The 14,887-nt window shown below is 34.8% G+C and overlaps 1 long non-coding RNA gene across 1 annotated transcript; it reads left to right on the top strand.

Moving 5' to 3' along the window:
- Positions 1 to 319: 319 nt before the first annotated feature.
- Positions 320 to 3,682, top strand: LOC108732110 (uncharacterized). The gene is made up of 3 exons (XR_001937051.1): positions 320 to 330; positions 1,401 to 1,405; positions 3,605 to 3,682. It is a non-coding gene; the product is annotated as an uncharacterized lncRNA (long non-coding RNA).
- The last annotated feature ends 11,205 nt before the right edge of the window (positions 3,683 to 14,887 follow it).

Below are 14,887 nucleotides of genomic sequence, written 5' to 3'. Positions count from 1 at the left end.
TTTCCCCGCGTGACTCCATAAGCGACGCATAAAGAAACGCGCAGGACCGACAATATTGTATACCGCGATGTATTAAGGCGACAATGTATAATAATTCATGTGTTCGTTGATTTTTTTATTCACTTATTTCTCATGATGATGATATAAAGCAAGTTAAACGTAATAAGCCAACCAAAAAGCAAATAAAGCTTTAATAAGGATTTAACCATTAAGTGAGACTTTTTCCTGGTCTTTTTTCAAAATTCAAAATTCATAAAAATTTTTATCTAAAATAAAATTCCTTTCAAAAAATTCATAGTTTAATTTTTAAAATGATATTTTCTTTCACATGTGTTATGTTTTCAATATATAGTTAAATCTCATCTTTATACAGTACACGATACGATTAATTTACATTCTATTTCATAGAATTAAATGCCAATATATCAAGAAAACAAATCTAGATATACAAACTTACAAAAGCAGACGTTATTTTTGAAAGATTCAACGATGTGCATAGAATTCCGCGGGGAATTTCCACGAATCCCAGGATTTATGATATTATTTCTACGGCGGTGATAGCGACGATGTAGCGATAATATACGGCGGATGTGAAATATTTCCCATGAAGTACAATGTAGTGCGGGACGAGACGATGGTTCGTAATGTATGTCCCGTCGTTACCCGTGCTTTCCGTTTTCACGGTGAGAAAACTCACAGGGAAGATTAAGCTTGCGGCTACGCTGATCGAATGAAAGTGCACATAAGAAGATTGAGGACGCAGTCCTACCGGTTACATCCCTGTGTACCGTCTCGACTTCTGTAGAAAGTTACGTGAGAGACTGAAATTTTCTAATGCCATTCTTTCAAACTTCCCGCGACACATAATGTCTCGGCATGATACATTTTCTAGGTGCAGAGCCATATTCTCGCACGCTAGGAAAGGGAGATCGCGAATTCGCTTACGTTTGCGCTACATCTGTTCCATCAGATAAAATAGGGCGCGCACAACATAAATTTTCAGAGGGATGTAAATTGTATGCGCCGGTGTCCTCTATAAAGCAGAGGACACTGTGCAATCGTGTAGCAGATCGATCAGCTCTCGGGAGCGATGCAATTTTATCGGAGACAATACTTTATATTTATAATTTGACATTATGAAATTAATCAACTTAGAACAACTGCAGCTTGTTAAATTTTACAATATATGAATCTTTAAATTAGATATTGAAATCAAGTTGAAATTAAATTGACGCTGTCAAAAAGCGATGTATGCGAGGGTCGTTCGAAAAGTTTTGAGCCTAACATAGAAACAAGTATTTTTTTGGTCAAATTCAGTTTTATTTTTCAACATAATCTCCTTTTAAGTCGATACACTTTTCCCAGCGATGCTCCCATCCCTTAACCCATTCAAATGATAGTTGACGTTTTGCTCTGCAACGCTTCTACGGATGTAATTCACTGTTTTGACTGTTTCTTCGTCTCAGGAGTGAAGTGGTGAATCCAAGTTTCATCAACAGTTATTAATCGACGCAAAAAATTTGACTCGTTTCGCTTAAACCGACAACAGAGCCTTGGAAATGTATATTCGATTTTTTCCATTTTTACAAAATCACTGACATCGACTGGCACAAATGACTGTCAAACAACAACTGAGCATCCACAATGGCTACAATTTTCACAGGTATCTTTCAAAGCATGTACGATTGTAGTACGATTTGTAGTACCAAAAATGGTTTTGACGAGTAATATCATCTTCATGTTGAGGCTCAAAACTTTTCAAACACGACCTTCATAATGTGCTATTTTCTCTCACTATTGCTATCCTCTTTATTTCGTGCAATTATTTTTTCATTCCCTTCGTATGTCTTAAAATAATCTCCAATCTTGCGGTCACATAATAAAATTCTACGGAAAAAGCGTGGTGCGGTATGAAATAGGGAGCAACATTATGCTAAATGAATTGATCGCAGGAGTCGGTATAAATAAGTAACAAGCGTTGCAATTGGAGACATGCAATCCATTTATGTAGCGCGTAGTCGAATCCTCTTCGTGACACATATTGTCTGCTAAAGAATATCGTACGAGTTAACAGAAGCGCGTTTCAACGAGTCCCGACATATCGTTATCGATGAGAATTCGCCATTTACGCCGGTAAACTTTCTCGTGGACGCGTGAATCTCGGGAATTCATGAAGCAGCTCAATTTTCTAATAGTATTTGTAGCGACATCGTTACCAATGTACATGAATGCAAAGCCGGCTGAATTCAACGTGTCGCTCGCAGAGACGGTTTACTGTTGGAGCGACAAGATTCTACATCCCGGGGAAGGAACTGTCTATCCGTCTTCTACCTTCCCCCTCCCCCCTCTCTCTCTCGCTCTCGCGCGCTCTCGCTCTGCAAATACACTATACGCTATACGGCTCTCTTCCATATACCGTGCAGGAAAACCGCGATTCGTCGGTTTAGTCGACCTAGGTGGCGTTTAACGTCTAAGCCACGTGCCCCATTTCTAACCCGGTTGTAATCGAATCGTCGCGAGCGAACGGTTCAAAGTACTTGCCTCGTCTTTGCTGTTACCCGCCACCAGCAACCCCTGTTTACAGTGCGAGCGTTGCGTGATTCAGTTCTGAAATATCGTGTAGCGCAATATAAAGGGCGCCCGCAACGAGCGACCGTGTCACGTAAAACGTGTTTCTGCTTAATAAAGAGACTTTGTGTCTATTATGCTGCGATATTACGGGTGCACATACTTGAACTTTTACAATATAATATAATTTATAATATATACGACTGTTGCGTCGCGTTTTGTTTTAGAGTCAATAATTTGTAATATGCGATAGAAAGTTTAAATGTTGATGTATACGATGTACACAAAGACCGCGCGTTGCCATGTGTTACGAAATGTAATATAATGTCACATGGGCGCAAGTGAAACTTCCCAACTTGAACGTATTCGTATTGTTCTGCTAACACCTAACAAATATTACGACTGCATGTGGATGCATAAACGCCCGGATGGCGTGCGGTTACCCTCCGTACAAACGGACAGTAATAGTCGAAAGTGTACTCACGAAATGGTTCCACGACGAAGGAGTCTACTGTGTCTATGGCGTAACCGCGTAACTGCGCCCGGTTTCACGCCCGGAAATACAGTCGGCCACGGTTTTCGCACGAGGATACACAGTAGTATTGTTCCATGAAAATTGTAATTAAGCCCACAACCAACTGTCGTCCAATTTTCTCACGTTTACGCCACCTACGTACCAAATCATTCTTCATTGCGCGGTTTCCCGATGTTACCCTTTTACGAGAGATATAAGTAATCATGCTCAGTAATCACATAAATTAATTTACAATATAATATAACGCAATTATTTATTTATATTGAAATTTTGTTTATGAAATATAACTGATGAAAATAAATAAATCATTGCCTGCTTATAAACCAAAACGTAGTTAATAAATAAGATGATGTGATAGAAGAGACAGAATTATTAAAATAATTCACACACAATATTTTTTTAATTCTATTACAGTTATATTATATTATTTACAGTATAGTATAGTATTATTTTAGAAATATTGTTTTTAGTAAAAATAAAATCATTTTGGAGCATTTATAGTAATGGGCTTTCTACATTAAGCCATTATATAAGCTTTAAGTTTTAAGCCGTAAGAAATTGACCAATTACAATCCAACGTGAGAAAAGTAATCGACTATGATTGGTCAATTTCTTACGGCTTAAGATTTAGCTTAAATAAAGTAGCTTATTGTAGAAAGCCTATATTTATAATAAATTAAAGATAAGAAGTACTCCGTGAATTGAATTTCAAAATTAAAAATGAATAATAAAATATTGTATTATTTGTCCCATAATTCGAGAATCTCAATGGAATTTTAATTCGAAGTTTAATTGTACTGAAATATCTATGGTTGAAATAATGATTTTGGCAGTATGGTAAATTTAATATTAAAATCCAAAATGATTTTAACCATTTTAATAACATATTTTTTAAAAGTATAGATATTTTCCATTGTAATTCAATACAATAATTTAAAGTTTTTACAATCGATGAATTTTGTGCTTCATAAGTAATGAGTAATTTGAGTAATTCGAAATGAATTACACATTGATAATACACGATGTTGTGAAATTAATGACTAGAATAATAGTTAAGCAGGAAATAACATCGATCTCGTGCTTATCATTATCCTCATCTCGGAAGTTCAAATATTACCCTTGTGCTACAACCACAAAACGTGGTTTAAATATATTTCCCCGTCTGGCAATCAAGAGAAAAGACGATCGGACATATACATATAAATTTGCTACAGAAAATATATCTGTACAATAAAGTAACTTGACTTATCACCAGATCCGAAAGAAAAAAATCTATGAATCTATACGCGTAAGTGTAACATTAAAACAAGGATTATGCGTCGTTACAACTTTCAAGCGCGACTGTCACCGATAAGATATTCATTTAGAGAAGGTAAATTTATTCTTTATCGCTGTACTTTTATGACTCGCACACGTATATCATATTTCTGAAACGGCGACGAATTTAATTCTTTCAAACCATTACGTATGAAATAGTTTCTTTTATTTGCGACACGCAAACACAAGGACATATTTTTGCTGTTAAAGTAAGAATACAATTAAAATATGAGGAAGTACAATTGAAAATAATAAGAAATGACATATGAAAATCGCATCTTCCAATTATTTTGATAGCCTACAATTTAAAAAATGCTATATTCCAGAATTCTTAAATTCCATCTCATCCATTATTGCGACAAAATTGTTTTAACAATAAAGAGTATTTCTCTTTAAATTTCTCTTTAAATCTTTATCTCCATAATACTCGTTTTTACCAATGCAGATTAATTTTAATCTTGATTTAATTCACTCTTCATTTTTTTCTAATTCTTAGAAAAAAATGAAGAATTAGTTAAACCGAGATTATTAAAATTAAATTACATTGTTAGAAACGAAAATTAGAAAAAGATGAAGAATAAGTTGAACCAAGGTCAAAGTTAATCTTCATTGGTATGAAATGGACATAAATCGAATCCTGAAAAGATTAATTGATTCTTAATTGAAACTAAAGGGCCAACATATTATCATATATACGTAAGTGATTATTATATTTGTCGTACAAATATTCATCACCGTCGCTTTCAGTCAGAATGTCAAGCCTTTACATTAAAGCAGCGCTGCAACAAAATACTAAACTTCATGTCGCTTTCTGCACAACGGACGCATTTATTCGCGAATGACGCAAAGGACGGCAAAGAGGGCTTCATTCGTTTGTCGACGCGTTCTCGAAAGTGGTCCCAGCACATGGAGTAGATACTGCTTTGTAGCTTCGTAACATATGTACATGTACATACGTGGACATGAGAAAAAGAGTGGAATCGTTACACGGGAATCCCTGATCGTCGTGAAAACTTAACCGTCGCGCCGGTCGACCACAGAGAAAGCCCGGGCTCAACCTAATAATTTATCGCGAAGGGTGATAGGTCAAACTTTTCTTTTTCCGATTTCCCTGCAACGGCAGAACCCTGCTGTTCGATATGCGCAGGGTGCGCTCCAGGAAATGGCGCCGGTGGATTCGGTGGTGGCTTATGAATGGCTAATTAATCCACGAAAACCGGCTCTTGCGCGCGCCCTCGTACGCTCCGTTAACGCCACTAAGCCGACCTAAAACCGTGCACTTCGCGGTGCGCTGTTTTATTCAGAGCAGCGGCACTTTGCCGAAATGATGATTTATTTAGACGTGCGCCGCGTGCGAGGAATGGCCTCTCACCTGAGTGCACCGAACCAACAACACAACGGCTCGTTGAACATTGTTAGTCGCTTTTACGAGGCCACTCCGCCGTTGATTCCTGACGCGCCGACCCTCCTGAATTGCGATCATCCACCCTTCTTATTCGCGACGACTCACAAAGAGGCACGTAACATTCCCTTAAATCTTAGAAGAAATGAGACAAGATAAATTTATTTTACGGACAGCTATGAAATGTAGTCAGATTAGATCTGTTTATATAATGAACAGATGATGTCTTAATACCAATGGCTTACAACTCATCAAATCATATTATCCTATTAAATAATAATTTAATGTTGCAATGTCAAATAATAATTTAATTTTAATAACAGAATGAACTAGAAAATTGTTTCTAGCTCACATAAAAATATTATTAGAATAGAATATTATTACAAAAAGAACGATTTTGCCTAAAGTATCTAAACATTTAGATAGCTACAAATTCGAAAATAATTTTATTGAATCATCAAATTAATTATGTAGGAAACTCAGACGTGATGAGCAATGCTAGAAAAAGTTTTGACATTCAAGCAATCAGCTTGAGAGCTGCATCTTACATAATTACTATATATGTATATAATCCAACAAAATTATTTTCAGATCTATAAGGTATAAATGTAAAAACCAATTAATCGATATGAACCAATTATTAGATAAAATGACAAAAATTTTAAATACTGAGCTTTCAACGCGACTCTAAATAAATTCGTTTCATTAAATTTTTATAAATAAATTTATTTAAAATTTAAGTCGCTTTAAAATCTTAACATTTAAATATTAAATACTATAAGTTTAATATCTAAAATTATTTCGTCCAATAATTGAATCATATCCACTAACTGGTCAACTAACTGGTATATTTATCTTATCTAATTAAATTTTTAAATAGTTCAGTAAAACTGTTCTTTCTGTGTAGGCACCAAGATCTATACTTTAACCAAATATGACTTTTCTCGCTCATTTATATATGGATCTTCTTGGTCGATTTTCACTTGCTATAATTTAACTTTACTAATTTTTAACACCATCGCCCTATTTCTACATTTCAACGATGATCTTCGCATAACGAAAATTTCGTGAACAGATGCGAATATGCAAGGAAACTTTCGGCACGTGTCAGATACATCCTTCCTCGCGACAGCTCTTCGATAGCGGATGCGGAGCACGCGAGGGAGGGGAGGAAATGCGGAATCGGAATAAAAGTGATGTAACAGCCGTCGCAGATGCGCCGCCAATACGATAACGCATTTTGACACGTAAAACTCCGGCAAATCGGCCTTCGTATTTTGTTGATGCCGGAGCGAAGAGAAATGGGGCCCGGACAACGAAAATATACGACAAGGTGGCAGGTCGTAGGACGCGAGGGGTGAGCAGAGCGTGCGTCTCAAGGAGGCAAACGGAGAGTTTACGGGCGCGTCTCTCCGGACGTGTCTCCTCGCCAAGACAAAATAAAGCTTCTCGCCCCTCTCACTCTCGGCCCGTTTCTTCTTCTATCTTCTCTCACGAAGCGAAATCTCGTCTTCCCACCGTTTCCTTTGAAATACTCCTGCCAGACGGTAGACTTGAGACAGTACCGTGTCAAGACTACCTCATAGGTTTGCTCGTCTACGTCGAAAGTATAGGCAAATAAAGTATCCCGTCTACTTCAATGACACTCCCGAATCGTCATCGTCTCCGACTTACGTCAAATATTAAACGTCCTCTCGAAATTCGTGAATTTCTCGTGAAGTTCTTGAATTCGTCGTTTATCGAGCAATAGGAAACTCTCATGATCCTCCCCGATTTTCGCAAAACTTTATAGTTTTATAGAGCAAACGGAAATAATTTCGATGTAGCGTTTTCTTCTTGTTGCGATATATTCAAGTTTACGAGGAAGACCACTCTCTGCGGAGAGTGTACCACTGAAGGCTGTATCGGAAACTTTCGTAGATAAAAATGAAATTCCACCGACAAAAGTTTTATGTTTTCAAACGAGCAATAAAAAGTTTCCAAACGTTAGAAAATGTATTACCGATGATTTTCGATAAGGACAAGCGTTCGGAAATCTTTTGGGATTTAAGTTTGTTGGAACAAATAATTCAGTTAGATGATAATTAAGTTTAGTTATTACAAGTAATTAATAATGAGTTAAAGTACGCGTATAAATTATATAATGAATTTTTTAGCAATGATAAAATTATAATAATAATTATTTCTTAACGATTGTATAATTATATTCTTAATAGTTATATAAATGAAAAAACATGATTTTTTTATAATTTCGTAATATAAATATGAACTACTATCTATTTATAATAACTATTATACTTTTTATTGTTTTTTTAAAAGTCATTAATTTTTTCTAATGGATTTCGATCATTCGATTCGATTTTAGAATAAAAATAAATGTTATCAGATATATATGAGCTTAAAGCAAGTTAAAAGAGAGCAGACTAAAAATTTATTGCAGGAATGGATTGCCTTGAATCCGATTTCGCGTTTCGTGGAATGTTAAGTATTCTTTTTCTGGCCTGTGTAAAATTTGTAAATGTCACTGGAAGCTTCGAGATTCGTTCACATGCACAGACACAAATAAAACTTGCCAGCAATTTCGAATAATAAATTCAATAGATGAGATTTGTATTCTGAGACATATTTATCAATATCTACTTCTCTATTCAACATTATACTGTTATTTAATATTCTCTAATTCATTTGTGTAACTTCAGAAATACACAAATACTGATCAATTAAATAGAAATTTATTTTAAAAATTAGATCAAATCGTAGAAATGCACGTGTAAATAATAAAAGATAACGTTTTATTACTATACTATGTCGATATATAAAAGGATAGTGTAAAATTGATTGTACTCACAATCAGTGAAACTAAAATTTGATTATTTAATAGTAGAAACTGCAATTTATAAATTTAATAGTGGCGGATTTAGCTGTTTGATGATAATGGCTGCGTTCAACAAACATTAAAGATTCACTGATCAGTGAGTGCTCAATAAATTTTTAATATGATTAGTTATACTATACTTAGATTTAGCAAAAAATTAAAGATAAAAACCAATCATATTAAAGAATCACTGAGCGCTCACTGATCAATATTCTCTGCTGCCCATATCAATTAAAAATTACTTTAATTATACCAATTTAAATATTGAACAATTATATAATCTCAATTTTCAATCCTTTATTATTCCAAATAAAAAAAATTAATCGCATAAAATTTGCTTCGAAGTTATGTCAGAAAAGAGATAAGGAATTTGTTAATTTCTTAAATTAGCATTCTCTAATGTATTATACATCAGGAAATTCGATCAATATAATCGATTCCAAAACAAATTCATTGTTAAGTAACCTCAAGAACACACGAAATGAAACTGTTCAATCATTCCTGTCGTAATCAGACCATAATTACCGTTGAAGTAAGACATAAGAAGCAATTCTGTGGATCAATAAAAGAAAATTATTCAATAGATTAAATACAAGGCATTCGCTTTACGTGTGCACGTTCCTGCTACGCAATAGGACAAAGATAAAATGAGTCCCTTTTACTTTTCTCCGCTGTTCACAAACTCGTGCACACGATTCTTTTTTTATATCTGTCGCGCGTAAGCGCGGTAGACAAGGCGGTACCGCCACTGGCTAGCCAAAACATTCAACTTGATTACGAGCCAAAAATCTCGCCATCCCGCCAAAAAGATACACCTGGCCAAGTAGACAGTCTGGCATGCAAGAGAGAAGAAAGGACACGAAGAACGAGATAAATTTTTTCGTACGAATATTTTTTTATCTCTTTGCATACGTAACTTGAAGATTGTAAATTAGTACGGATCACATATGTTAACACATCATATCCAATATCAACAGTAAATTCTCAAAGTCGCAGAGAAATAAAAATTCGGTCATCTTTCATTAAGTACGTTACTTCGGTCATCTTTAAGTACCTTACTTATCTCAAAAAAATCTGCGGGAGACGAATATTTATTTCAATGAAGAATAATTTACTTAATAACGTAAATAAAAGATTTGCTATATAAATTACAATTCCACAATAAATTATTGCATTCTCGTAGCATAAACAATTATGCAGAAGAATAACTGAGTTTGTCATTATCAACATACATTAAATAACCGATATTTTAATTAAAGCAAACCGATCAATATGACGAAAGAAATATTTCGCGGTTATCTACAGAACCCGTTTCGCTTGACGTATCAAAATGCTTATAATATTTTGAGTAAAAAAACGTACACGGCATCTGCGAATAAACGATGTACGAAATATTAACGTTAAAGCGACAGCTGCGGCATTTATTTACTCACCAGCGTCGAAACTGCCATTATTATTACAATTCGCACGGATCCCGAATGAGTTAACGTTGCCGCGCGAAATGCGTTTCAGCCTCTCGCGAATTTCTCGAGCGGACATAATCCGCAATATTTAATAGCAGTTGCGGTTATCCCGCTGCTTCGACAGAACTTAATATTCTTCCTTCCCCTCCCCTCGTCGTCATCGTCGGATAATTTCGTCGTAGACGACACACGTATGCACGCACACATCCGTATTCACGCACACACGAACCGACAAACATCGTCCGTAAATATTTGCTGCCACCATCATAGCTTATATTGTACACGCGACAAGCAGTATCGTTAAAATAGGTTGACGACCTCATTTCGTGTAGTTAGTATTATATTTAATATAATAGAGATAAGCTTTTTCACTCACCGCTTCCCATGGAATCGACGATGATTTTCCCGATTACGAAAAAATGGACGACCAGTTTTAATTTCTCAAACGTCGAATCAAAAAACGTATAGATGAGGTCTGAACATTATCTGAAAAATTAATGCGTCATTTGAACGATAAATATTGGATAAAAAAGATATTACACTACTATTATGAATATCAAGTGAATCGTATTTTGTAGCTACATTTTCAACAGAAACCGAAACGAAATGTGTAATTACCAAGGTTGGAAAGTAACTAGTTATACTTGTAACTAACAAGGAAAGGGACGCAACTGTCCCCCTCCAATTTTAATGAGCTTTTAATATGTTATTCTCCAGACAAAAATAAGCGACACGTATTTTTTTATACATGCCCATACGCACTTTTAGGGGGTGAAACACCCTTTAGAAGAAAATCAGTTTTTCTCTTTCGAAGTGAATATTGCCAGAACTGTATTTCTAAAGGGTGTTTCACCCCCTAAAAGTGCGTATGGGCACGTATAAAAAAATACGTGTCGCTTATTTTTGTCTGGAGAATAACATATTAAAAGCTCATAAAACATATTAAAATCGGAGGGGGACAGTTGCGTCCCTTTCCTTGTAAGTTACAGTTACAGTTACTTTTTTTCTGTAATTGTAACTTAACTTAGTTCCTTTTTTCCATCTATAACTGTAACTTAACTCAGTTATATTTCTTCCAATGACTATTAACTAATTTAACAGTTACTTTTACAGTCACTTTACATTTTAAACTTATTTGTCAATTTAACGTGATTGGTTAAAATCTGAATACCGGTCCACTTGATACAAATGCTTCGAAATATTTTTTGATTAGTCAGTTTGTAAAATTCTTTCTTTCGATTGGTTAATTAAATACTTCGAAGCATTTGTAGCGCTAAAGGTGCGTTCCATTTAATATCCGCAACGCTCGCTTGTATCATTTCATTGTTTAATATCTGTAACAACAAGAATAAAATGATACGAGCGTTGTAGACGTAAGTGGAACATACCCTGTTTTAGAACGCAGCCCATAGAGAGTATTTTATTATTTCGTCCGTTATTTGAATTATCTCGCGTATATTCTCGCGAAATTAAAGGAATTTTTAAATAAAATTGTATTGTAAACGTAAATTATTTTTTTCTTTGATAGTCCTAATGATATCGATGCTCATATTGTTCTATCATGATAACAGAAAAGTAACTGAAAAGTTACTTTTTTAGTAACTGTAATTGTAACGAGTTAATTTTTAGTCTCGGTAAACTTGTAAAGTTGGAACTGTAACTAGTTATTTTTGAAAGAAAAAAAACTGTAACTATAACTAATTATTTTTACAAAGTAACTTTCTCAACCTTGGTAATTACATTTTTAACGAAAACAAGAAATTTGTCGTTCATTGTAGAAGTCAGTGGGATTCGTAAAAATCAAATTTTTAACTTTTTCTTAACTTTTTTAATTTTAATTAAAATATAATTAAACTTTATCGCAAAGAATCCTAGTAAATTCGAATTGTTATGAAGGGAATTATTATACAGAATACTGGTAGATGGGAGATAAATTAAAAATAAATTCGACAAATTTAAAGTCCATTCTTTGGATCATAAACTATTATAAATCATAAAGTTCTTATTAGATATCGAACAAAATCCGATAAAAAAATCAGTATCCAAAGAATCTATTTCAAGAATGTGACGTTTTCTTACAAATACGTGATTAAAGAACCGAATTAGCGGTCGTATAAACTCAACGAGGTGTAAATCCACCTGTAGCTCTAAAATCCGCTGTATAAATCACGCAGTAAGAAGACGATCACGCGGAATAACTCTATGGATTAGCGACGTCCAGTCTGTGAATGGTATTTTCTATCCTTGACAAAAGGTGAAGATAAAAGAAAGGGGATCGTAGATTCCCGAAGCTACCGAAGGCAGAGATGTCTTCTTTGGAACTCGCATATCCATGAAAGCGAAAGCGTATCATCCTCTTTTTTACGAGCGAGTGCTGGAGAAAAGCATACTGAATATATCGGGCTCACCCTGCGGATAACGGAGGGAAATGCAAAAAAATTTCCTATCATGCTACACACATGAATTCTGTGCGATAATAAAGAGGCGGAATTTATGATAATGTTATAAGAGCGAATTAAAGTAAAAAATTTGTCTCGTAATAATGACAAAACTGCTTATAATATGATTTTCAAAACTTACGTAATGTGTCGCTTTCATTGTAATGACTTCTATCGCCGATTTCTTAAAAATAAAGTAAAAAAAGTAAAAATAATTTTATATATTCATATAAATATATAAATTATTTTTGTTGAGTATTTAATTAAAAATCATATATAAATTAACAAAATTGAATAATAAGCAAAAAACGATCTATAATGTAAGAACTAGCGAGAATTTTTTTTTCTTTTTATTTACGTTGGTATATTTATTACATAAATAACAACAAATAAAATGTTGCATTTGATGTAGAAAAATTGCTAGAATTGAACATTTGATTTGAAAATCTTGTCTGAAGTACAGGCGCCGTGTTTCACGAAAGTTTCGTGTACGTACTCATTGTGGTCAAGTAATGTGAACATTAAAATGAGCCCCACGAGCTTCGTGTGACACGCGCGCCTTTACTTTCATTCTACAGCAGCATTTTATTATTTACGAAGTCACGTTCACGTAGTCTCGAAGCTTAAAAGGGATAAGAAATTTTTATAGAAGTTAATCAGATTCATGACGTACAACTTTCATTTTGCACGTCGGAATCTAATTTGTCTATTAAAAAATGTGGATTTTTAAAATAAAAAAATATGGAGTTAAACTATAATATATTTAACTTCATTTATACAATATCTATTTGCTCGGAACTAACCAATGATTTGTTTGAACGAAACGCATTAAACCATAACTTCTGTTGAATGCAACCAACTGAATATAGGAATAGCTTTACACAGAATACTGAATAATGTAATAAATCTCGTATTTATTATTATTATTATTATTATTATTATACCGATTTAATCGCTTAACTGCAGTATCATGGAAGCGAAAAGCATAAGCGAGCGAAACAGGCTGAAATAAATTTCGAGCAACGTATGGCGTAAAGCCGATAGAGGAATGGCACTCTAAAGGGATTTGAAGTAAAATAACGGCTGCGGGTTTTCGCGCCTTGGTTCTGATCCGTTCGATTAAAAAAATGAAACATTTCATGGATATCAGCAAAGTGATAGTAAATTTAGTTCGAAAATCGCAATGTATTATATTTTACTTCGGATGAGAATCAGAATATTAAAGCAATAATATTACAATATAAGAGAGAGAGAGAGAGAGAGAGAGAGAATAAAATTAAAATATTATTTCTTCATATGTTAATTAATTCTCAAAATTAAAAATAAGTAACAAATATGCATTTTGTACGAAGTAAATACAGACTAAAATCTAATTTGATTCTTAAAAAATATCAATTTATTTAACATATCTTATTCCGATCTCAATTCACTTATGATAAGAAAGACTTCCTCATTACGCCGATTAAAAATAAAAATACAATACGAATGTACACACTATACGCAACAGAAAATCCTGAATTAGAAAAAAGGGAGTGCAGAATGCTTTACAGCCATCGTTAGCGGAGTAACGATAAATTAAATGCAATTCGCTCTCGTAAAATAGTTGCCTGCGGTGTTGCTTGATACCGCACCGAATCGCACAGCTTTTATTCGCGAAATAATACCGCGGGCCTCGGACGAATAGTCGCGCGAGGGTGGATTTTTCTGCTTCGCGAACATGCACGTCGCAGGAGGGTAGAAACGGGGCTGCGAGCCACGAGAGGGAGGAATAAATTTCGAGAGGGACACGGTAAAGCTGAAAGAGGGATGGCTCTTGGCCACGACGAAACAGAAAGAGACGTCGCGTAAAGAGGACGTGGGGGAGGGTCTCTTCGGTTCTTTGTACGGATCCGCGCGTTACCCTGTATATTCGCGTTAACGCCGATACGGAATTTATGGTCGAATAACGGCCGACTATCGACATTCGCGCGCTCCGCTGTGATCGGCAGCGAAAAAGAGAGAAACCATTCGGGAAGGTAGAATATGTAGGGATCACGGGGACGAAGAGGGAACTAGAAACAGATCTGGGGCACCTAATAAAAACGACATAGACCGGATGCTATCGCCACATCCCTCTAGATCGCACTTCTCGTAACGAATGAAAATCACTTCAACTTTTCGCTACTGTCCGTTTCTCGTGAGTTATAAAATTTTAACTCCTCGCTTCGAGAGTTTTTTTTTATAAAATATCGGATTTTTCGATCGAACATATTGTATATACAGAAAACGAAAAATGGTTAAATAAATCGA

The sequence above is a fragment of the Mycetomoellerius zeteki genome, unplaced genomic scaffold (assembly GCF_001594055.1).
Source record: "Mycetomoellerius zeteki isolate Tzet28-1 unplaced genomic scaffold, Tzet1.0 scaffold145, whole genome shotgun sequence".
NCBI classification, from domain to species: domain Eukaryota; kingdom Metazoa; phylum Arthropoda; class Insecta; order Hymenoptera; family Formicidae; genus Mycetomoellerius; species Mycetomoellerius zeteki.
Note: the sequence above shows the minus strand (reverse complement) of the source record. Positions and strands in the feature narration are given on the sequence as shown.